This window comes from Arvicanthis niloticus, chromosome 2, assembly GCF_011762505.2.
Source record: "Arvicanthis niloticus isolate mArvNil1 chromosome 2, mArvNil1.pat.X, whole genome shotgun sequence".
NCBI lineage: Eukaryota > Metazoa > Chordata > Mammalia > Rodentia > Muridae > Arvicanthis > Arvicanthis niloticus.
Window position 1 is genome coordinate 57,674,423 of NC_047659.1, and position 23,376 is coordinate 57,697,798.

Consider the following 23,376-nt stretch of genomic DNA (forward strand, 5'->3'; position numbering starts at 1 on the left):
CCCCTTACTTTTTCTTCTTTTAAGTCATGCTTTTCTTTCAAGGACAATTCTTGAAAGGAATAGTATTTAAATTGAGACTCGAAGTATTAAAGGGAAGCAAAAATCAAGAATTGGCACAAGAACATTTTAGACAGAATATGTGAATACAGGTTCCCAGGGTGAGCCAAAGCTGATATAATAACAAACTGTAGTGCTCTGACAATCCAGAAGTAGACAGTAAAACTAGCTTTCAAATTCATACATGAAAACTACTGATTATAGCAAACATTGTATGATTATTATGTAAGTGCTACCTTATATCTATGAGACAATTAGTCATTACAATTTATAGTTTTGAAAAAATAAATGATTCATTCAGAGGATTGTTATCGAACTATGAAGTCCACCAGTTGCAACTTCAAATCTTAAAGAACAAAAAGTAGAAGTATTTGTTATAAATTCCCAAACTTTCAGGTGATTCATTTGGCAGAAACTTTTATCTGGAACGGTGTGAAACTCTACATAACCTTTACTCATCTCATTTTGTGTGAATATTTACACATATTCCTGAATAAGGTGATGTACTTAAATCTGTATGTTGACTTAGACTCTTCTGGGAGAGCTAGATAAATTAAAGTCTAAAAGCTCCAAAATTAAAAAGAACTACATATCACCTTTAGGTTCTCAGATAATGAGATGTAAACTTATAGTTGCAGATTTTCCTGAAACATTAATTACATACTGTGAAATTAAACTAAAATGAAAAGTATGTTAAAATAATAAGCAAAGAGAAAAGATTTGAAAATGTGACATACTGAAATAAAACGTCTCCCTTTTCTCTTAGCAGAAACTCAGATTTAACAACCACATACACACTAGAAAGCATGTATGTGCCTCTCAAAATTTAGATAATTGTTTCTGTACTACAGACAGCATAAAGCTGACAGCAGCTACATTGAAATATATAAGAATAGTCCACTCACTTCAATTAAAGACTTCAGTTAAAGATGATCCCTCACAGGCATGCTCCTTGGCTAGTCTCTGTGATGCTTCTAGATTCTGCCAAATTGACAATCAATAGGAATGAGCTAGGAAATAAATAAGAATGTAGAAAATATAGTGGAATCTTATCCTTTCATTATGTCTTGTGTTCTGTGTTGCATGGTGCTGTTGTTTACTGTTTCTTTTGAGGACTTAGTATGAAGGAAGCCAGTGTGGTGCAATCAAGACTATCCATGGGGACAGACAAATGCCTGTGCCTGTTCAAAATAGAAACAAAGTAACTGAATTGTAACTGCCCTCAATAAATTGATTATTTGTAATTTCTTCAATAAAATGTATAGTTCTTTTACAATGTAGAAAACATCACAACACATTTATTATACTTTTTAGTTGTAATTTATGTGTACTGTCAACATGTATGTATTTGCACAACATACCCACTTGATCCCAAAGAAGTCAGAAGAGGGGGTCAGATCAACAAGAACTGGAGTTATGAATGGTTGTGAGATACCTTGTGAAGGATGAGAACTGAACCTAAGTGCTCTGTAGAGCTACAAGCACTCTTAATTGTGGAGCCATCTCCAGCCCTGCAAATATTTATTATAAATGTCATGTATTAATATTCTATAGACTTTGGTATGTAGATATCCTTCAATCAACTGAACTTGATTGTAACACACAGCAATTTCAGTTGTTCAACAACCTCTGTTAGTGTTTCATTTTTTCTCACAATACTTATGGGTCTTCCCTAAAGCTGGTTCATTTGCAGAAATCAGATAGTGATCATATATCTTTAAGCTGCATTACATGTACTAATTTTTGACTTAATGTATAAATCATAAAAACAAAAGTAGTATAAAGAACATAACTTTTATTTATATGATTTGTATTAATTAGTGCTTATTGAAATATATTAATTTAGAAATACTTTATAATCCCACTATTCATGGAAACTAATATTTTTAATATAAAATTAGTCTCAATGGAAACTTAAGTTAGATTTGAAGCCATACCACCCTTTCTTAATACAAGTTTTAATGTAATAATGTAAACCTGACCATTTTCCTTCATTTAATCATTAAAGTAAAAATTATAAAAAGAAGATCCTTCAACATAATTATTCACATCATGAAAACAACATAAATAAATACTATTTAATTTTTTTTAACATTCGATCTAAAAATGTATGTTCTAAAGACCTATTATATGCTTAAAATATTAACTTAGAATTACTCAACTGGTGTCAACTGATCTTTCTCATGTACACCTACACAGAGACACAAGATGAGTTTTAAAAAGTAACTTAGAGATTTGACTCCACTTATAGAATGTTAAGACTACATAGAGCAAATGCCTTCTGAGAAATAAGTCTCAAAGACTCCCTCAGTCTTTGAGGGATTATGTAGTCAATATTTTATCTATTTATATCTATTTATAACTGAGCAAATCTGAGATTCATTCTTGAGAGAAGAAAAGACAATAAAATTTAGAAACATATTTGACTGAAATACAGTTTTTATTTGCCAAAGTGTTCTCTGGAAACCTATGAATTTTAAGAAAAGCACTCTCAAGGAACCCTCTTGTCTGCAGTTGTTAAATTATAGTGTTTTGTAAGTTCTCTTTTTACAAATCCACTTTTTTTTTTATAAAGATACTCGGTATACAATGTGATAAGTTAGCTTGGGCCTGGGGTGCTATTTGAAAATCACTGATAAATCTTAAATGTTTCAAGCTTCAAATTTAAAAGAAAAAGTTGCAAAGGATAATTAAGAGCTGGAAAATTGACAGAAAAATATCATTACAACATTTCACAAGATAAGATCAACAATGCAATTGTTTTAATTTTGAAATAATAAGATTTACTCATTGTTGGTATATAATACTGAAATATTTTTAAAATGATTCTGTTTTGATCTGGCCTTTACTCATGGCTTATATTTTTCTACTAGTTTCTTTAACATAACTATATGCCTCAAATTATTTTAATAGAACTAGCTATCACATGTGCACCACAAATATAATTATCAACTGCTTGAAGAATTTGGAAGTTCAGTACATAATTCATTCTCTGAGTATAAAATTGGAAGATTATACGAGTCATGAGAATGTAGTGTGGATTTGGAAATAATGAAAAATAATCTTTAGTATATGATTTGACTATAAGTTATTTGGTACTTCAAGTAAAGAATTTACACTGAAATGATAATGGATCAACGACATAAATGTTATGTTTATAAGTTCCAAAAAAGTCCACAGACATGGATATCAGAGGATGTTTTTCAAACCACTTTTCACATAAATAAAGCCAGGATTACATCTGTTAAATCAGAAATTATCTATTAATGCCTACTTCTTTAAAAAAAATTGAGAAATGCAGACAACTGATGCCCAATAGAGATTTGAATTTTAAAGAACATATTATCAATGTTACCAGAAACAGCTCAATACCTTCTTTAAAATGATCAAAAACAGTATTTTCAGCATCCACAGAAACAATCATGAAGCTGTATCATCCAAGACTTAAGATAATTCTATTTTTCAAACATGTAGAAGGTTGCATGATAGAAATCTGAAAGAGTGTCTTTAGTTTAAGCTCAAAGTGCCTGATGTTCTATAGGTGCTAAAACTCTGGTCATAATAAGAGCTTATAAAAGACATCAGTGTTAACCATAACCCTAAACATAACACATATTAAGATATAATCCTACATGACTTAGTAGAATTTATCAAAAAATTCTAAATTTATTTAATATACTAAAATACTAACTTATCACCCCAGTGACTGACCAATGAAAACACCTACAATTCATCCACCTCCAACCTGTGGTACATGGTTACAAAGCAATGGTATCCATCAGGTGTTCTATATCTTGCCTGGAAAAGGGTCCAAGTTGTATTTTTACTAGATTGTTTAGGATAACTCCAGATCAACAATATTAACCTTCAGAAAATAAGATGCATAAGATAAAGGTAACTAAAAATGAAGTCATTTAAAGTAATGACTGTTCTACTTTTGACAAGGAACTATGAAGAACTAGGGAGTCTAGAGTGGGAGGAGGGTCTTATCCAGAAAGGAACCTCTCCAGTTTGTTATCTAATACCACGTGCTCATCCCTAGCATCATATGCATACAGGCAACATTACACAAACTCAGAAGGTTGTATTTATGTACTTAAGTGTGTGTGTGTGTGTTCATGTGTCCACAACTAAAGAAAAAGAGGTGATAAATTTCATCAGAAGACAAGAAGAAAAAGAAAGGTAGAAAATGATATAAGTATATTATAATTGAAAAATAAATACATCTATATTTTAAAAGACCACATATATCAAATATTACCAAAAATAATTTTATGGCTATCTATTAATGTAAGCTTACAGCAACAATACTTAGCTTATCCCTTCATGTTCCCTCAGTTTCATTGAAGATTAATTTATACCCAATAATATTCAAATTGTAAGAATATGTTTTGATGAGTCTGAAGTTACATCTTGCTGTGAAGATACCTTGGTTGAAATACAGATTTTCTTTATTCTGGCAGAGTACAGTTCCTTCAAGCTCTTCTCTACTCAGCAGCCTTCAAAGTTACTGATGCACATCCTGTCTTCAATGCTTTATATTTCCTGAAATCTTATGCAAATGCATTCAGAGAGGATTTTTTGCATGTGTTCTTTAAGATTCCTCCACATCGCTGCATGTATTTGCTCATTCTCCTTTCTTGCACAGTAGCATTCATCTTATAGACATAGCACAATCTATTCATCAGTTCACAGACATCTGGGTCATTTTTATTTCTAGATTATTCTGTATAAATCTGCTGTGTGAAGTTTGCAATCAGTGTTTATGTTGGCATGGAGAAAATATCTTTAAAAATCAAGTTGATGAACTACTGAGTAGTTATCAATTTATCTTTATAAAAAGTTCTTGTTTCTTAGGGTGAATGATCATTTTAAGTTTCTTAAGATTTAAGATCTAAGATCATACCTACAGCAACACTTGGCATTGCTTTCCATTTCATTGCTGGGCATCCTGATGACTGTTTAGTGCTCCCTTAGTTTTAAACAAGAATATGTTCTCAAGACAGATCTTATAAAAATGAAATTCACTTAGACCATATTTTACTTTGAAACTCTCCAACTAAGCTAATTTATTAACTGTTACTCCTATAAATTTTCTCAAGTAATTGGAGTGACTGACAATAATTTTAGGGTAAGTAATAAAAAGAAACATCCGTTTAAGTCATGGTCTTTTAATTCTGTACAAAGTAATAGATATTACATTAATTAAATGTCTTCTGGAAGTCTTTTGAGATGTGAGTATCTCTCCTTTTCCCTTTCTCTCTTTTTGTCTCTCTGTGTGGGGGAGGGAGTCTGTGGGTGTGTGCATGTGTGTGCTTTCATGCATGCATGCACACGGTGAGAGTAATAGAATGAATACTTGTAATTGTTCATATCAATTACATGTCAGTCAGAAATGCTACATGAATGTTAAGTCATAACCAATAAAAGTATAAATAATATTTCAAATACAGTTGGCCTGTGGAAAAAAATGTTAAACTTGCACTTGAGTGTGTCTATATTATTTTGTATTACTTGAAAAAGTGTTTTGGCATAAACAATACAAGAAAACCTAGAGGTTCCCACTGAACATTGAAAATACATCAAGCAGTCATTACCTAAGAAAATTAGCTCAATTATAAATTTGATTGATTTATTATGATGGAAAATAGAAATTTTTCTTATATAATATATCCTGACTATAGTTTTCTCTTCCTGTATTCCTCCCAGGCTTTCCTCACTGCCCTTCCTTTCTGATCCACTCCCTTTCTGTCTAAAATTAGAAAAGAGCAGGTTTCTGAAAGATAACAAACAAAAATGACAAAATAAAATAAAAGATGAAGCAAAAGCTTCATGGAAGTTGGACATGACAATTCAAAAGGAGAAAAAGTTCACAGAGCCTCAGACCACAAAGGTCAGAACCCCACTTGCTCTCACAGTCTGGAGTCCCTTGAAAACATTATGATAATAACTGTAATATATACACAGGGAGGATCTGGTGCAGACCCAGTGCTTGCTCTTTCAGTCTGTGAGCTTGTATGTGCCTTATTAGTTGATTCAGAAGGCCATGATTTGCTGATATCTTCCATCCCATCTGACTTTGACAGTCTTTCTGCCTCCTCTTCTCCAGAATTCCCTGAGCTTTGAGAAGAATTTAATGAAGAATTCCAATTCATAACTTTTCTTCATTGATGTCTGGCTGTGAATCTCTGCGTCTTTTCCCATCTGCTGCCTGAAGAATCTTCTCTGACTCTGACTGGATAAGGCACTGATCTGTAAACATAGCAGAATAGAATTTGGAATCAATTTACTGATCTTTCAAAACAGTAGTGTTTGTTTTTACCATAGGCCTCTGGGCTTTGTAGCCTCTGATTCTTGGTTACCAAAGCTGTTTTAGATACAGGTGCTTTTTCATGGAGTGGGCCTTATGTAAAATCAGACTTTGGTTGGTTACTCCTACAAGTTTTACTCCACCATTGCCTCAAAATATTTTGCAAACAGGACAGATTGTAGGTGAAAGGTTTTGTGGCTGGGTTGCTGACCACTTGATAACCTGAAAATTGTCTTCCCTCACCAAGGAGACTAAAACATAGGGATGAAGACAGCATGTAGGTACCAGCTTAACTTCTCAATGTTCACAGAGTTGTGTGGAAGTTGTGCTTGGCAATAAAAGTCAAATATATCTATCATTACAAAACTGAGCACAATAGAGAATGTTTACTAATGTCTTTATATACCAAACCAGTTACAATATACAAAAATTCTCAAGCCTCTTATGCTGTGACTAGTTTCCAAATGCATTAATTTCACATAGCTCTCCAATGAAAGATATTCTCAGTTCTTTAGATGTAAGAGTGAAATAGTTGTAGATATACATATATCTCATAAGAGCAGGTGAGATCCACAGAGAGACACAATTTTTACTATGTATAAAATTTAATAACTTTTCATAAAATCTTTTAATCTAAAACTATGAAAGTTATTTATATACTGTTTTTTTATTTATGTCCATTTATTTATCTGTGTGTTTGTGTGATTGTATGTGTGTGTGTGTGTGTGTGTGTATACGTGCATGTGTATATGAACATCTATATGAGTTCTATTTTGTGTAATAATAGGGCATCAGATTTCCAAAGTTTGGCATTACAGTCAGTTAGCCACTCAATGTGGGGTTTGGCAACTGGAGTTTGGAACTCTGAAAGAGCAACAAGTACCCATAACCACTGAAGCGTATCTTCAACCCTCAAGGAACCATCAATTATTTCTAAATATGAATCTTATTTTAACATTTATCATGAACTTACTTTAATGTCTTGCAATATATAAAATTGCACTACAAAAATTATATTTATATGGAGAACCTATTGTTTAACTACTGTGGGTCTTAGAAATTACTACTAGAAGGACAAATTCCAATGAAAATTAATATTAGCAGGGCTGCAGAGATGGTTAGGAGTGATGACTGTGCTTCCCGAGTTCAATTCCCAGCAACCACATGATGGCTCACAACTACCTGTCATGTGATCTGATGGCCTCTTGTAGTGTGTCTGAAGAGAGAAACAGTGTACTCATATACATAAAATAAATAAGTAAATCTTTAAACAATTATTTATTAAGAGTATCAAGTTAAGAATACTTGTTTCTTTTGAACAAAACTTGGGCTCAATTGCAAACACCTACATGGCATCTCAAATCCATCCATAACTCAGGTTCATGGATATACATCCTCTATTGGACTCCTTGGGAATTACATACATATTTTGTGCATGCATACATACATTCAGGCAAAACACTCATGCATGTAAAATAACAATAAAAGTAAAATATGTTAAAGGTAGTTATTAAAACATATCTTAAAAATAATTTCTTTGGTGATGAAATATGACATGTACACTTTAATTTGAAAATAAAAAATGATCTCATTGTCAATGTTTCAAGTCTGTTTAAAAATCAGTAATGTTTTCTGCTATTCCTTCTAAATTTATATTTTATTTTATTATATAAATTATTATTATTATAAATTATTATTTTATTATATATATTTTATTATATAAAATAAAATATAAATATATAAAATATATTTATATTTTATTTTATTTTTTTCAAATTGAGTCTGTAACTGAAGCTACATGAAACAACAATTTTATTATGTGATTATTTTTTATATTCTGGCAGTGTACAATATTCAGAATTTGACAGAAGCTGGAATGAAACTCAAAGTACTTTTAAAAAGTATAGTACATCAGGTATAGGGTGAGGACAAGAGAGAAGCACAGAGGGCCAGGAGAATGAATAGAAAATGCAGCAGTGTGGCAGAGGGTCAGGGGGACCCATTGAAAGTCCCAGACACCAGGTATGTGAGAGGCCCAGGACCCAGTGGGGATGACATTTGCTGAAATGCCAAACAATGGAGAGATGGAACCTGAAGAGACCACCTTTAGTATATAGAAATGGCCTCTATTTGAGACATGGTGTCACCCACCCATCTTCACAATTCTTGACCCAGAATTGTTTCTGTCTAAAGGACAAAAATGGAACAGAGACTAAAGGAAAGGCCATGCAGAGACTGGCTGAACATGGGATCCAACCCATATGTAGACACCAAACCCTGATACTGTTACTGATGCTATATTGTGCTTGCAGACAGGAGCATTGCATGGCTGTCCTTTGAGAGGCTCTGCCAGCAGCTGACTGAGACAGATGCAGATACTAATAGCAACCACTGGACTGAGGTCAAGAACCCCTATGGAAGAGTTACAGGAAGGACTGAAATAGCTGAAGGGGATTGCAACCCCATAGGAATAACAACAGTATCAACTACCCTGACCTCTCAGAGCTCCCAGAGGCTAAGCCAGCATACATAGGCTGGTCCATGGCCCCTGCTACATACGTAGCAGAAAACTGCCTTGTCTGGCCTCATTGGGAAAAAATGGCATTAATCCTGTAGAACTTGATGCCCCAGATGAGGGGAATGCTAGCTGGGTGAGGTGGGAGTGGGTAGGTGGGTGGGGGAGCACCCTCTTAGAAGCAAAGAGGATGGGAGATTGGGTAAAGAACTAGTGGAGGGGGGACAAGGAAGGAGGGCAACATTTGGAATGTAAATAAATAAGATAATTAATAAAAAATTAGAGTACATATTTAAAACCCTTAAGTGAGAACTATATACATGCAAACTGATTTCATAAACATCAATATGATCAAAATGGTTACATGTTAAGAAAAATCAACTGCAGACAGGAAGGTATGTTTGACGATGGACAGACTGACAGATTTTTCTGCTGTTCATTGATGCACATACTGTCCAATCCTACTTTTTTTTTTATAAATTGCCCCTTGTTTCACTGAAACTTCTCTGATTTGGTTTAATTCACAGTATACTATCCATTTACTTTCCATATTTCTTCAGTTACATTCAGTCTGAAAATGAACAAAATATCCCATTATATTCAGCTCTGACAATGCCAGGAACCATGTGCTGAAGACTTCACTGGATTTCTCAAACCAGTATTCCAAAAATAAACAAGGAGCCTTTAACACCCAAGAGCAGAGTGTTCTAAGGAAGGAGAATCATTTTAGATAAATAGACCATAAATTTCCCAATGTGTGAACAGTAATAATAAAGAAAGATAGCCAAATAGTCAGGGGGAAACTTTTCTCATTGCTTCCCAAATCCCTGACAGAAGTAATTTAAAGAAAACATATGTTCATTTTGCCTCCCTTTTGACGGTACTGTCTATAATAGTGGGGATGCTATGAATGTCTGGTGGCAGTGTTGGCAGGAGGATGAATCAGTTTCCAATCAACTAGACAAATAGGAAGCGGAGAGATGAGTACTGGCTTTCATCTGACATTTTCCTCCCCATTTTTATGTATTCTGTGACTCTAGTGTAGAAGGTGTTGTCACTCTTTCAACCTAGAGCTTCCCAAGTTAATTAATTATCAATACACTATCAATAAATTCCTAGCAGTATGTTTCTTAGATAATTCCAAATATAGTCAAGTTGATAACGAAATTCAATGATAACAAGTATGCAAGGGACTATTTCATACCGGATTTGCTGATTGGTAGTATTTGCTGATATAGATGATACCATTAAGTGTATAACTAATGAACATTCATTGAATGTACACACCAATAAGCTCTGCCCTGTCTTTGCTCAAAGATTTCCACATGAGTGGGCAAGTCAGACCAAGGAACAGGAAAGTGGGTGAAAGGATTACAAGGATGTGAATTATGGTGTCAGAAAAGGATTCAGAAAATGTGTTTATGAGGAGCTCATTGGTAGTAATTTTTAAATCAGCATGAAAGATCTAAATCAGAGGAACAGGGGAAAGAAAGAAGGGACTATGTGTAAATATTTACACATACACGTGTGTGTGTGTGTGTGTGTGTGTGTGTGTGTGTGTGTCTGTGTGTGTGTGTGTCTGTGTGTGTGTGTGTCTGTGTGTGTGTGTGTTATCAGATATTTCATTATTGCCTACACTTTTCTCAGATTTGTAGACTCCTGGTTTGGCTTCCTAACTGCAGATATTAAAGATAATTATTTTCATTTGACAAAATTTGATACCAACTAAGTGATCAATGCAGAAAATTGTTTTTATATCAACTTTAGTGCCCTAGCAAGTGTACTGAAAATTATAAAAAGCAAAATATTTTGTATAACCATAAAAATAATAGAAAATAAAATAATAAATGCAAGCAAAGGCAACCTTCAATCCACCTAACATGCAGCACATATTTTGCTTCATGTTTACTGCCCTAGTTTATTTTCAGTCTCAAAGATCTCAACAAGCCTCCAGAGCATCAAATAGGAAACCATTTATAGTAGTTCCTCCAAGTAGAACAGCCCACCAAACGCCTACACACACACACACACACACACACACACACACACACACACACACACACACACACACACACAAAGGAGGATGCAATCATTCAGGATAAACTGCAGCAAAGCCATATTATAATCTCACATGCTTAATGAAAATTACTATGGCTATAGGAGAGATAGAAAAGTTCCTTTGTCTTTTTTATATGAAGGATTATCTAATTAACTTAATTTTCCTGGAGGAGAATTTGTGTTGAAAGAAACATATTTGAAAAACATATATCTTAAGAAATATCCCTACCACAATGATTTGACTTTCAAGTTTTTACAATGGAGTAAAAGTGAATAAATTTGGGAAAAGCTCTACTTTGAATTGTCACATTAATCCTGGCTAGTGATAAGAGAGGACTATCTCCAGATGCTCACTGTCAGTCAAAGCCATTACCATAAAGTGGTGAACCCACACTCTACAATGTACTGTGTTGCTAAGTGATACTGTTGAATAGATTAGGTGTGTTACGCATATTTTAATCTTACAGTACTTTTCAGTTATGATGATTTTATCTGAATATAAGTCACAACATTTCAAGGACAACCTGCCATATTGACCTTTATTTTCTATTCTTTTCTGTCCTTCTCTGTGCCTAAAGCTGGATGAGTACACCACCCAGTGTTCCAGTGTAGCCCATGTCCTCCAGCTTTCAGTTGCAGTTACTCCATGAGAAGTACCAGCCAGAAACTGACATATTGAAGAACAGAAATACTGTAGTATAGGTTTTTTTCCTGCCAACTTAACAAGAACTAGCATTGTTAGAGCATGCTATATTAGTTGGCATGCCTCTTCACTAACTGACTTCTCTACAGGCTTGACTAATGGCTTCTCTTGTGCTCATTGTTCAAGAGATAAGATGGCATTTGCTCCCTGTTTTGTTATTCCTAAGTAACAGTAACCCATCTAATGGTCTTAACACTAACTGCATACTTATTAACAATTCTTTTTTAAACATTTCAAATGATAAATGTAGGCATGTATACTGAAATGACCAGAAAAGTTCAAGTTTCTACCTCTTTAAGAAAACAATGACAATATAAAGGTAATAGATACACTTATCTATGAATAACCTTGGTTGTGTATGTATAAACATTCTTATTACTGAGGTGACAACCATACACCTCTCTTATTAGTGAGGCTTTTGCAGATATAGATCATTGTAAAAATGAGTTATAGGTAGTAAGTATTTAGCAAATGATGTATGAAAATAATTATTTCTATATTTATGGGCAGGTTATAAATGAGACATACATTCATAAGTCTTTAAGAAAATGAATTTAAATAAACTGTTATATCCAGAAGTATAAGTAACTTGGTATTTAAATTATGAGGGCATCACACTTTCTGTGTTGTTTAGTTCAAATATATCTGTAGAGAAGAAAATGTTCTGTGTATAACTTCATCTCATAAAAGAGACTTTGTCACTGTAGAAAACAGTTGATTAATGAGAATTTTTAATATTCACTTGTGGTTGGATTTCCAGTAATAATTTGATAGTATTAATGTTTTCTATGTAGTTCCTCTTTTGTGTCCATCACGAAGTGTAGAATGACCAGTATGACATCCAAGAATGCATCTAACATGATGGTAAGAGACTCAAAACTATCTATTTCAATCCATTGCTTGCAGCCATTGCTAGATTGGATCACTGATGTTCTCATATTGTCAACTGACTTGTGAACCAACAGAAAAGTAAATAGGAGAAAACCAGTTATGTAGAGTGGAGTAGAGGAACACAAGTAGTATGCATAATATACATGTCAGAAAAGTCCCTGGAACACACTGCTGTGTACAATGGATATACAAACACAAGAATGGAATTAAAGAGTGTGAGATTTCAGAAACAGATACTGGTGTAAAGAAAAATTCCAATTAACAATACAAACCTGATTTTCTTCCATGCTTTTCTCTCTGATGTATTTGTTGATTTTGGGGAGTCATAAAGAAGGCAAAACAAGTAAACAGAGGGAAAAAAGCATAAAAAATTAAGTAGGTACTTGAAATATAAAATATTACAAGGATGGTAGATGCCTTGGTTAAGATTTCTGGCTGTTATGAAGGCCCTGATTTGGTTTCTAAATTTTATTTCTTTTTTAAAAAATTTTATTTAATTCCCCTCCCAGTCCACCATATGACTGTTCTACATCCCATACTTCCTCACCGTGTCTCTAGGATGACATTCTCACCTACCTATCCCCCACCTCACCATAATTCTTCATTCCCTAGGGCGTTGTCTCTTGGGGATTAGAGGCATCTTTTCTAACTGAGTTGAGAACTGGCAGTCCTCTGCTGTTTATGTGTTAGGGGCCTCCTATCAGTTGGTGTATGCTGCTTGGTTGGTGGTCAAGTGAATGAGAGATCTTGGGAGTCCAGGTTAGTTGAGACTGCTGGTCTTCCTACAGGGTCACCCTCCTAAGCTTCCTCCAGCTTTTCCCTAATTCAACCACAAGGGTCAGCAACTTCTGTCCATTGGTTGGGTGTAAATATCTTCATCTGACTCTTTCATCTGCTTGTTGGGTCTTTTGAAGGGCAAAGATGATAGGCTCCTTTTCCTGAGCACACCATAGCCTCAGTAATAGTGTCAGGCCTTGAGGTCCCCTTTTGAGTTGGGTCCCACTTTGGGTCTATCTCTGGACCTCCTTTCCCTCAAGCTCTTCTCCATTTTTGTTCCTACATTTTTTTTTTTCAGACAGGAACAGAGTTTTGACTGTGGGATGGCAATCCCATCCCTCACTTAATGCTTGTCTTTCTGCTGAATGTAGGCTCTATAAGTTCCCTCTCCCTACAGTAGGGCATTTCACCTAACATCCTTCTCTTTGAGTCCTAAGAGTCTCTCACCTCCCCGGCTCTGAAACATTCTAGAGAGAGCCCAAATCTCCTACCTCCCAAGGTTGCATGTTACCATTCCTTCTGCTGACCCTCAAAGAATTCAGTTCTTATTGCTCACCCAACACCAGATCATGTTCTCCTCTCTGCCCCCCATCCCCTTTCTCTCCCAGATCCCTCCCTTCCCCCTTGTGGTTGATTTGTTTTGTCTCCCAAGTAAGACTGAGGCACCCTCACTTTGGCCCTTTAGCTTGTTGACCTTTTTGAGTTCTGTGGACTGTAACTTGGGTATTCAGCACTTTTTTGTTTTGGCTAATATCCACTTATTAGTGAGTACATACCTTGCATGTCCTTTAGAGTCTGAATTACCTCACTCAGGATGATATTTTTTAGGTCCATCCATTTGCCTGCAAAACTCAGGATGTCCCCATTCTTAATAGCTGAGTAGTATTCCATTGTATAAATAAACCACATTTTCTTTATCCATTCTTCTGTTGTGGGACATCTGGGTTGTTTCCAGTCTCTGGTTATCACAAACAAGGCTGCTATGAACCTAGTGAAACACGTGCTCCTGTGGCATGGTGGGGCATCTTTTGGGTATATCCTTAAGAGTGGTATTGCTGGGTCTTGAGGTAGATCTATTTCCAATTTTCTGAGGAACATCCAGACTGATTTTCAGAATGGTTGTACCAGTTTGCAATCTCACTGGCAATGGAGGAGTGCTCCTCTTTCTCCACATCCATGCCAAAATCTGTTGTCAGCTGAAGTTTTGATCTTACCAATTTTAATTGGTGTAAGGTGGAATCTCACAGTCATTTTGATTTGTATTTCTCTGATTACTAAGGACTTTGTACATTTTTTTAGGTGTTTCTCAGCCATTCAAGATTCCTCTCTTGTGAATTCTTGGTTTAGTTCTATATGCCATTTTTTTTTTTTTTATTATTGCTTGGTACTTTTTGGTGTTTAGCTTCTTGAGTTCCTTATATATTTTGGATATCAGCCCTCTACTGGACATGGACTTAGTGAAGACTTTTTTTCCCCTAATCTATGGGTTTGTCAATTTGCCCTATTGATTATGTCCTTTGCCTTACAGAAGCTTTCCAGTTTCATGAGGTCCCATTTATCAATTCTTGATCTTAGAGCATGTACCATTGGTGTTCTGTTTAGGAAATTTCATGCTGTGCTAGTGAGTTCAGGGTTCTTTCCCACTTTCTCTTCTATTAGATTCAGTGAATCTGGTTTTGTGTTGATGTTATTGATCCACTTGAACTTGAGCTTTGTGCAAGGTGACAAGTATGGACCTATTTTCTTTTTCTACATACAGACTACCAGTTAGACCAGCACCATTTATTGAAGATGCTTTCTTTTTCTGTTGTATATTTTTGTCTTCTTTGTCATAGATAAGTGTCTGTAAGTGTGTGACTTTATTTCTGAGTCTTCAATTCTATTCCATTGATAAACATGTCTGTTCTGTAGCAATAACATGCAGTTATTTTTATCACTATTGCTCTGTAGTATAGCTTGAGGTCAGAGATGGTGATTCCCCAGAATTTCTTTTATTGTTAAGAATTGTTTTCACAATTCTGGGTATTTTTGCTTCTCACGATGGATTTGAAAATTGCTCTTTCCTTGTATTTGAATAATTGTGTTGGAATTTTGATCAGGATTGCATTGAATCTGTAGATTGCCTTTGGTAAGGATAGCCATTTTTACTATAGTAACTCTGCAAATCCATAAGCATGGGAGATCTCTCCATTTTCCTATAACTTCTTTGATTTCTTTCTTGAGAGACTTGAAGTCATTTTCATACATTGTTTACTTGTTTGGTTAGTGTTACCCCAAGATAGTTTATATTAATTTTGGCTATTGTGAAGGGAGTTGTTTCTCTAATTTCTTTCTTAGCCTGTTTATCATTTGCATAAAGGAAGGCTATTGATTTATTTTGAGTAAATTTTATATTCAGCCACTTTGCTAAAATTATATATCAACTATAGAATTTCTCTGTAGAATTTTTGGGGCTGCTGATGTATACTACCATATAATCTGCAAATAGTAATACCTTTACTTCTTGCCAATTTGTATCCCCTTGATCTCTTTTTATTGTCTTATTGTTCTAGCTAGATGCCAAGTACTATATTAAATAGATATGGGGAAAGTGGGCATTCTTGTCTTCTTCCTGGTTTTATTGGTATTGCTTCCATTATATCTCCATTCAATTTGATATTGGTTGTTGGTTTGCAGTAAATTTCTTTTATTATGTTTAGATATGGGCCTTGAATTCCTGTTCTCTTCAATTCCTTTAACATAAAGGGGTGTTGTATTTTTGTCAAATGCATTTTCAGCAATCTCAGTAGATGATCATGTGGTTTTTTTCTTTGAGTTTTTTTTTTTATATAGTGGATTATGTTAATAGATTTTCATATGTTGAACCTACCTTGCATCTTTGGGATAAAGCCTACTTGATCGAGGTGAATGATGGTTTTGATGTGTTCTTGGATTCAGTTTGCAAGAATTCTGGGTATTTTGCATTGATATTCATAAGTAAAATTGGTCTGAAGTTCTTGTTTTTGTTACATCCTTGTGTGGTTTAGGTATCAGAGAAATTGTGGCTTCATAGAAAGAACTAGGTTGTGTTTTTTCTGTTTCTATTTTATGGAATCTTTGAAAGAATATTGGTATTGGGTCTTCTTTGAAGGTCTGATGGTATTCTGCACTAAATCTATCTTGCCTTGGGCTTCTTTTGGGGGGGTGGGGTTAATGACTTCTAATTTTTTAGGGGTTATAGGCCTGTTTAGATAGTTTACCTGCTCTTTATTTAACTTTGGTATGTGGTATCTGTCTAGAAAATCATCCATTTCACCTAGATTTTTCAGTTTTGTTGAGTATGGGCTTTTGTAATAGGATCTGATGATTTTTTGAATTTCCTCTGTTTTTGTTGTTATGTCTCCCTTTTCAGTTCTGATTTTGTTAATTTGGATACTGCCTTAGGGCTCTTTAGTTAGTTTGACTTGAGGTTTACTGATCTGATTGATTCAATCAACCAACTTTGGGTTTTCATAATTCTTTCTTTCTACTTGTTTGATTTTGGTCCTGAGTTTGACTACTACTTACCTTTTAATACTGTTGGGTGTGTCTTTTTGTTCTAGAGCTATAAGGTGTACTGCTAAGTTTCTAGTGTAGGATCTCTCTAGTTTTGTTTTTTTTTTTTTAAACTAGGGTATTCAGTGCAATGAATTTTCCTCTTAACACTGTGTCATCATTTTCATTGAATTACAGACAGTCTTTCAATTCTTTCTTTATTTTTTCCCTGACCAAGTTATTGTTTAATAGAGAGTTGTTCCGTTTCCATGGGTATGTGGGTTTCTGTTATTTTTGTCATTATTGAAGACTAGCCTTAGGCCATGGTCATCTGATAGGATGCATGGGATAATTTCAGTCTTTTTGTATTGGTTGAGGTTTGTTTTGTGACCAATTATATGGTCCATTTTGGAGAAGATATCACAAGGTGATGAGAAGAAGGTGTATTTTTTGTTTGTTTGTTTTAGGGTGAAATGTTCTCTCTATATATGTTTAATCCACTTGGTTCATAACCTCTATTAGTTTTACTGTGTCTCTGTTCAATTTCTGTTTCAGTGATCTGTCCATTAGTGAGAATGGGGTGTTGAAGTCTTCCACTATTATTTTATGTTCAATGTCTATTTTTAGCTTTAGTAAAGTTTCTTTTATGAATGTGGGTGCCCTTGTATTTGGGGCATAGAGGGTCAGAATTGAGACTTTCCCTTGGTGGATTTTTTTTTCTTTGATGAATATAAAGTGTCCTTTCTCATCTTGCTTGATATTGCACTCTAGCAGAAACATGCTGTGTGCAAAGACTGATAAAATAATATTACATTGTCTGTCAATGTTTCACACTCCTTGTCCACAACAACCTTTTAGAAATGAAAGTTTATTTGACAACAAAAATTGAATGTATGCATCTGCCTTTTAATAATGTTTGAGACAGCTAGTGTGCAGAATCAATAAGCCCTGGAATAAAGTGAGCAGCATTGCCTTTCTCTTTAACGATTATCATTTCTCTATATTCTCTTTGTTTATTTTAATATTTTCTAGCATGTAATCAGGCAACAATTACCTGGGTGAAGTGATGAGACATGCTGATTATAAATACTCCTCAGCCATAGTGTAATCCATAGGAGTCTACTCCTTGGTACAAAGATGCAATTTCTGTTCATTTTCATGTCAGTTGAAAATTTATATTGATGGAAGCATTAAACCTCAAAGTGGCTTCTATTCTAAAACTCTGTCATGGGTTATTGATTTAACTGACATTTAAACTATCATAGCATATCACAAACATACACAAATCCTTTTATATCTTTGTCAAAAATCAATAGAACACAGGTACAGATAAAAAACAAGCCCAAAGCAGAAAATGGCATTGAATTAGTTGCTTTAAAAATTATAAGAATTAATCAGAATTTCTTATTACTACTTGCATGAAGCCTGGAAGCCTAATTGTGCACATTGGGACATCTTCATCGCCATCCTGATGCTAGGACTACTGCATTATGAAGTATTTCCTCATCTTTCATATATAGCAATTTCTTTCACATTCATGATGCCTATTTTTGTGAAGGCAATGAAGTTAATATACAAAATACAGAGACTTTAGACCATAGAAAAATATATGTGAAATAAAAAAATCTTATTTTCTTCATTTATTGTGAATGTCAAAGACTGTTGTACGGAAGATCATTATTTTGGAAAACAAAACCCCAAGGTGTCAAAGTAGTTTACTATTTAATGTGCTCAGCTACTTGTACTAAACTGTAACAATTACATTTTCTGGTTATTACATAGAGATTGTAATATTTCAAAAGCAAATTGGTTGTCAAAAGAAATTAAGCTTTCATAAGTATATAGATGTATCACCTGAAGGGAATGACTATTTATTTCTTTCATGTAAAAAGAAAACTAAAAGAGATATGTTTTTATGAAAAAGCAATATATTTCCACTTTCCATTTTTAAGTGAAACCAATTCCATTCACTTAAAAAAAATTTCATTCACTTGAAAGGGTTAGAAGCTATAATCCATTTCTGAGGTGAGGCTGTGAGAAACAGAACATGCAGACAAAAAATGTATTTGACCATAGAACTGTATAATTCTAGTCTCTGGACTTTTTTTTCTTTTTTATTGGAAATTTTATTTATTTACATTTCAGATGTTATCTCTTTTCCCCATTTTCCCTTCCTAGAAACCCCTATCCCATCCTTTCTTCTCTTTTTTGCTTTTATAGCATTTTAATTACATGCATGTATTAAGGTCAGTTCTAGGTTGAGGGTCTAACAATACAATAAATGTAAATAGTCAAGGAAAAAGCAAGACAACAAACACAAATAGTCAAAGAACAAGCAAGGCATTAAACACAATTGCGTGAATACTTCAGTGATCACTGCTTCTTGTGGATGTCTGGAAGTGCATGCTGACAGGAGCCTGATATACCTGTCTCCTGAAAGGCACTGCCAGAGCCTGACATATACAGAGATGAATGGACTCTATACTTTTTAAACAAAAATTTAAAGTCAAATATTAGAGTTGCAATATGATCCTTATATTATCTTTATTACAACAGAAATCGGAAGAAAACAGGTATTATAAATTCAGCAATTATTGGAGGATGTACTTAAAGCTAAAGTAAATTCGAACACCATACATTCAGATGCATGTTCATATACATACACACACACACACACACACTCACACACAAACAGGTTTTAGTACATAGAGTAGCTACTTAGTAATGATGAATACTTGACAATAAAACAAATAAACAACTGGAAAATAGAAACTCTTTGAAAAGATTGTATCTAGTCGTGCTCCAAAGATTTATGTGAAAATAAGAAAATAAAATGGTCTTAAAATATTTATCTTAGTTTCTGTATTATATTCCACTGCTTCATAATGCAATTTACTAAACATTGCAATTTCCAAAAATTATTTTATGAGAAGGATGAAGACATTAATATGAGTATGACATGCATATTAATTGGAAGATAAGTTTAAATTTCTTTCCAAACTGATTGATGATTTTCATATTTAATAACTATAAGCCACCATAGCGATATTTTATGGCTAAATGACATCTTCTTTTCACATTATGTTGACGAAACAGATGTAATGGCATTTTTGAAAGCAAAAATGGTATTTTAGTACTGCATAATATAGAATTTCAATTTATAGCAGATGCTTTATGAGTATTAAAATTGGTCTTTACTTCTTTTTTTCTGATACTAACCAATGTATAAGCTGACTCAGAGTAAGATTAAGGCACAAGACCATCTTCTAATTTCTTTTCTGTTGTTTTGATGAGATGCCCTCTTACAAAGCAACTTAGGGGAAAATAGGGTTTATTTTAAATTTACAATATCTGATTAAAGTTGGGGAGGTTTGTATAAGATCCCACATAGGCTTATATATTTGACAATATGCTACTCAATAATAGATACCCACAATATCTTAATGAAAGTCAAACAACTTCAGATTTCCCTGTCTGATTTACTAACATACAAGGAACAGTTGGTTATGAATTTGTAAAATATACTTCAAGTTCTGTATATGTTAGATATAATTTTGTAATCGTGAATGTTTCTCCCAATCTATATTTCACAACAGACTAAATTACTAGACAAAATTTTTTTAAAAAATTATAAAATGCATATTTATTTGTGGGAATGGTCCATGCAGATGCAAAAGAAACAAAGATATTTGCTTTAAACAGCAAATAAACAAAAAAGAATCCGAAGAAAAAGAAAAAAGTCAGAATCCATAACTGCTCTTTTTGTTAACAGTCCATACTGGAGAATGATGGCATAAATGAATTACTTTATACATGTAGATTTTGAAGAATCTGAAAGAATTTATGTCCAGTGAACAAAGCTAGTAGGAATAGTAAGTGCTCACCTGGCATGATTTATCACACACCTATATTATGTTCCTAATTGGTTGAATAAAGAATTCAACAGCAAAGAGTAAGGAGACTCAAAGAGTCATATTTATTACAGCAGGAATTATATAAGTTGGCTTTGTGTGTATTTATGGTACCTATAGGGTATATGTGAGGCTTATGACTGATCATTGCCTCCCAAATCCTTCTTAACATTTCTCTTACCGCAACCTTTTTGTAAAGTCTCCCATGAACAAGTGGGCAAACTGACAGTCAATAGTACTTTAATGATGCTGGAGTGTTTGGAGAATACAAAATTTATACACTATATACCACATAGCTAAAAATATTTCTTGATATCTAGGAAGAGGCTAACTCAGGGTCAGGCTGTTTGACCACAAAGGAATGCTTTTATTTGTCATGAGCTACTGTTAAATTTTCCCTAGCTTCTCCATGTCTAACTCCTTGACAGATCAAATGCAAACATAGATAAGAACACAAAACTGAATAACCATTTTGTTTCATTTCTAAAACAAATAAACAATTAGATATCAGATGACCACCAGAAAATATATGTGTAATGAATGTGTATTAAAGGTGTCTTAAATTGTGTGATGTATAATGAATACTTGTTGATGTTTTAAATGTGTAATGTATAACGAATACTTTTTGGTCTAATAGATTCACTTATATTAAATGGTGAAAAGAATCTAGAAGGAAACAAAATCATTTTTGATGGGCATAAAAATGAAAGTATAGAAAGAGAACCAAAAAGACAATTTATACTATTGGTGCAAAATAATTTAAATCATAAAATTCTAGTTTCAATATACAATATTGATATAAAAATAATAGCAATGCCCCAATGTTTCTCTTTTAATTTCATCATCATCCTGTATCAAGTGTGACAAATTAACCAAGTATAAATCTCATTGCCACTCACCATCACCGTTTGACTAACAGATGTACATCACAATCAATGACCAACCATGTTACTACTGCCAGAGTAGGTCAGTTGTTAGCCATTTCATATGCTGCTAAATAGTTAGTCCACAGTCAGAAAAGATAGCTGGTGTGCTGACTTCTCTTTCAGTGTTAAGTAGCTTGACAGCTTCAAAAATAGATAATAGTCTGAGGAAATTGACTTGGAGAGATGAGTATATAGCGAAGAAATAAAAAGTGACCTATGCTATTTAAAAAGTGCAATTAAAATGCATCTGAAGGGGAGATATAGGAAAAAGTGCTGGTCCTAAAGAGATAGATGACACCACTCCTCTAGACATTCATAAAATGCAACTGCGTAACTCTAGAGAAAGCAAATGTGGAAACTGGAAGAGTGAAAAGACACCCCAGAAGATACAACACAGTAAAAACTTCACATTAAAGGATACCTGGGGAGAAATTTCACAGTATTGAAAAGGTCAGATTCAGCCTTTGGCTTGTTTGTCTATTACTTGTGAAACTAGAATTTATTTACTTTTCTTACATGCTTTGAAAAATATGTAAGAATAGGGCATGGAAGGAAGAGGGTAACAAATAAATTCTAAAATATTTACTATTTGGCCCATTGTAGAAGTCTGAGAGCCTCTAGTTCACTACAACAGTGAAGTAGACAGAAAATAATATGAATCTAAAATAACATTACAGAAACTTTCAATGGAAACAGAAACAACTTACATGCTGCAAGAGATGTTGAATTTAGAACTCTTCAAGAAAAGTTACAGAGGGGCTCAAGAGACACAGAATAATAGATGTCTCAAGCATCCATCTTGTGTCACAATTCAGATGCTTGTGATTATATTTTTCTTGCGTCTCATAATCTTCTACCTGGCTACAAACATTGCTCAGAGACTGAGATCCCCAATAAAACTGCATACACTGAGGTGTCTGTCTCAATCTGAAAACCTTTTGCTTTATAAAGTGAGTACATTTCCAGGCTGATATATTATTTTCTAGGATATGAACACTGTATTTGGCAGGGCCACTGCCAAAGGTCTAGAAACATAAAATTTAACATGAAAAATTGTCACGTCCTTAGGAGTAACCATAAGCTTCAAAGAAAACAAATAAAAATTCTTAGGTGGACTACTTAATAAGCCATAAAAAATGAAGTATATCAGCATATTTTACAATACTGTTATCTTCAGAGTAACTGGAGTACATAAAATGTAGTGGAATTTCATAAGCTTGCATGTCAGAACTAAGCAAGTGGATTCTGATGTATGGATTTTGACAAGCCATTTATTCTTTTAAATAATAATAACAGTAATAATAATAATAATGCACTAGAATATTATCAGCATATTGCAACAAAGAAGAAATAACTTTTCTGATTTTAGATACTTTCCACTTTTCATATGAACATCTCTGTTATAAAGATGATTTGCTTCTCTTCTATAAATTTGATGAAGCCTTATCTTAAGGCACAGGCTTTAAACACTGACCAGGAAACATTACAGTCCTGGTTAACCCTTAAGTGTGAATCATTTCTCACAGCAGAATGTGGAGAATGGTGGCACTCAAGTGCACTGCCTCATTTTAATTCTTTACTGATAACCCTCATTAACTTTATTTTCATTTATGATTACATTTAACTATTGCCTTTATTTTGAGAGACACACACAGAGGGAAGGAGGAAGGGAGGAATGAAAGGAGCATATTAAGGGAGGAAGGGAGGGAGGAAGG